The following is a 3,577-nucleotide window of genomic DNA, read 5'->3' on the forward strand; positions in this document are numbered from 1 at the left end:
TGGAGAGGGAAATCATGCTTGGGAGGGTGGAGGGACAGCGCAAGAGAGGAAGGCCCTATATGAGGTGGATTGAGTCAGTGACTAGGGTAATTGGGATGGGTGTTTTGGAGACAGTGTGACTGGCACAGAACAGGACAGAGTTTAGGGCTGTTGTACATAGGGTTGCTATGAGTCACAAGCAACTCGAGGCACATAACAAAAACAACAACAACAACATCTGCAGAAGACTCAAGTAAGATCCACACCTCACTCCATACAGAAAAATAACTCTAGGTGGATCATGGATCTAGGACTAAAACAAAGGACTATAAACTTCATTAAAGGAAAGCCTGTAAGAACTCTAGAAGTCCTAATCCACAACATAAAAAGACTTCCAAACATCCTGGAAAATATACAACCAGGAGAGGATAAAATAGATCAATGAGACTTTCTAAAAATCAAATCCCTATGCACATCCAAAAACTTTTCCAACAGGGTAAAAATGGAAGCCACTGACTGGGAAAAAGTATTTGGTAATGGCATGTCAGAAAAGGGACTTATATCTAGAATTTATAAAATACTCGAGAGCCATCAACTCTTGGAGTCTTGTTTTTTGCCAATTCTTTCAGAGCAAATTGAACTTCCTCTTTCATCACCATAGGCTCTTGCTCATACGTTATTTCATGAAATTCTTAATGTGTCAGCCAATTCCTTCTGGTACAGTGACTCTGTATACTCCTTCCATCTTCTTTTCGTGTTTCGTGGATCATTTAATACTCTGCCCAAAGCATCTTTATGTATTTCCAGTCGTGGCTTGAATTTGTCTTTTTTCTTTTTTTTTTTTAAACCCACATGAAATCACTGTGGCATCCAGTTTCTATTCACAAAGGAAAAGCTCCAGTCCATCTTTTAATTTTTTTGTGGCTTGGATTTTTCAATTCCTTCAGTTTAAGAAATGCTGAGCGAGTTTGGCCCTTTTGATTTTCTGACTCCAGCTCTTTGCACATTTCATTATAGTATTTTGCTTTGTCATCCCGAGCTGCCCTTTGAAATTTTTTGTTCAGCTCTTTAATTTCTTCCTTTACCTTTGGCTTCTTGGCACTCTAATGCAATATTCAGAGGCCCGTCTGACATCCATCTTGGTCTTTTCTTTCTTTTCGGCCTTTGCAATGATCTTTTGCATTCTTCATTAATGATATTCTTGATATCTTCCCACAGCTCATTTGGCCTACTCTCATTGGTGCTCAAGACCTCAAACCTGTTCCTGAGATGGTTTTGAAACTAGAGTGGGATAGACTTAAGGTCTAATTTTGGTTCCTGTGGGTTTGATTTTATTTTCTTCAACTTCAGCTTGAACTTGCATATGAGTACTTGGTGGTCTGTTCAACAGTCAGCACCTGGCCTGGTTTTCACAGCTGATATTGAGCTTCTCTAGCAATTCTTTTCACAAATGTAATCAATTTGGTTCCTATGCATACTATCAAGTGAAATCCATCTGTATAGCCTGCGTTTGTTCTTTTTTTTTTTTTTTAGGTTACTGTGATTTTTATTCAATTTTATATACTGATTAGAACAAGAGCAGTAAGAATTATGCTTTACAAATATTGTATTATTACATTGTGATACGGCTTTACACTGATTGTATGGAAAGGACAAAATAAGATCAGAATTAAGGCAATAACAACACGTGCAAACGAAGCAGATTACCCTGACACAGTCCTTAATAAAAAGCTCTTTTGGTTAGGTAATCATGGAGATGGCTATATGCAGGACAGTCAGTGCTTTGAAGAGTAAGCTCTGGGTAGAAAATTCATTAATAAAAACTTCCCTCCTACTGGCCCACAATGGCCAGCAGCAGCTTTCGGTAGTCTCCACTTGTGCCACTTGCAATCATTGTGCTCAGGGTCTTCTGATATATCTGAGTGAACATCTGTTTTATTTGTACAAGGTCAATCTCACTTCGAGTGACCACAATTCTGACCAAAGTAGAGTCATCTGTCCCAGCGCCTTTCATAGAATAGTACAGCTTCTCAGCAAAGAAGGCAGAGAGGTTCAGGGCACACTGCAGGATAGCCTTGAAACCACTTTCAACGTTTCCGGAGAACTCACAGCTAACACTGCTTAACAAATCACGATTAGCCATCCTGGAATAAGCCTCCATTGTAGCTCTCAGCTGAGGAAAGCTTCTTGTGGCAAGAATCATGTTAAAACAAGATTCATCTGTTCCTAGTCTCCCCTCACCAGCTTGATAGAGGCGCTGAGCATCTTCCTGAGCCATCTGATGGTTTACATTCAGGTTCTCATCACGATTTCCCCGGCACATGGATACAAGTAAACGTTCAAAATGCCCTGATGTGTCTGATCTAATGTCTTTTTCAAGGTCGCATCCAAATTCTGATTCATAACATCTGACAATTTCTCGGATTTCCTGATTCATTCTTGTACACAAAATCTCAATCAATACTCGTTCCTGAGTTCCCGCTCCCTTCATTGCATTTCATAAACTCCAAGCATCATAATATGTGGATGGCATGAACATGGCAAGGATGAGTTCTTCCATATTTCCACTTAACTCTGATTTGAGATATTTGATCAAATCCTTGCCATACATGGTCTTAAAAGCAGCTTTAATTTTTTTGCCTCTGATCATTGGAGCGGTTGCCCACAACATCCATGATTGCCTGCTCATCTGTCCAAAACCCTTCATCACTTTTGGGAGAATTTCTGCATCCCTCATGGCATCAAAGTTGGAAGCGGGTCGGATTGTCCCTTGACTGCCCTGAGTCATTGCTGCTGACTGACTGGGGAAAGGAACTTGTCCTCCAGGATACTGAGAGGGCACCTGTCCTCCAGGAAAACCACCTGGCATTGGAACCTGTGCAGGGCCACCCCCGTACGACTGTGATGGCGGCTGTGGATAGCCAGAATAGGCTCCACCTGCTGGGGCTCCAAACCCGGGGCCTCCAGGGTAGGATGGTGCTCCTACTGGCTGCGGGGCACCAGGATAATCTCCAGGAGCTGGGTAGCCTCCAGGGACAGGGTAGCCTCCAGCACCTGGGTAGCCACCAGTTGGAGCTGGTGGGTAGGCTCTTCTCCCATTGGAGGAAAGCCACTAGGATAAGGATACTGACCCGGAGGGGGAAATGATGTCTCTTGACCTGGAGGAGGATATCCAGGGAAAGGTGGGTAGCCTGTTGGGGGATAGCCTGGGTATGACATTCTGGCTCCGAGGAAGCTGCTGCACTGCCCCGCGTTTATATTTCTTATAAAAGGTATTTGCAATGAGTAAATCATTGAATGTGCAGAATTCTATCATTCTATCTCCAGACTCTTTTCTGTCACCCAAATCTTATGTACAATAGAGCACACTTAGACTGGCACTTGGACTAGCAGACATGGCAACTGAGGCAGAGCTCTCAGATATGAAAGCACAGAAAAGGAGGAACAGCTGTAAACAGACACTAGTGATTGGAACGTGAAATGTGAGAAGCATGAATGTAGGAAAATTGGACGTTGTTAAGAAAGAAATGGAATGCATAAATATTGACATAGTAGGTATCGGTGAAGTGAGATGGCTTGATATGGGTCATTTTGAATC

The 3,577-nt window shown here is 42.4% G+C and overlaps 1 pseudogene; it reads right to left on the reverse strand.

Annotated features, from left to right (window-relative positions):
* Positions 1-1,810: 1,810 nt before the first annotated feature.
* Positions 1,811-3,198, reverse strand: LOC102868354 (annotated as a pseudogene).
* Between the last annotated feature and the right edge of the window lie 379 nt (positions 3,199-3,577).

This window comes from Elephantulus edwardii, unplaced genomic scaffold, assembly GCF_000299155.1.
Source record: "Elephantulus edwardii isolate Elephantulus edwardi_28Jun2011 unplaced genomic scaffold, EleEdw1.0 scaffold00051, whole genome shotgun sequence".
Classification (NCBI taxonomy): Eukaryota; Metazoa; Chordata; class Mammalia; order Macroscelidea; family Macroscelididae; genus Elephantulus; species Elephantulus edwardii.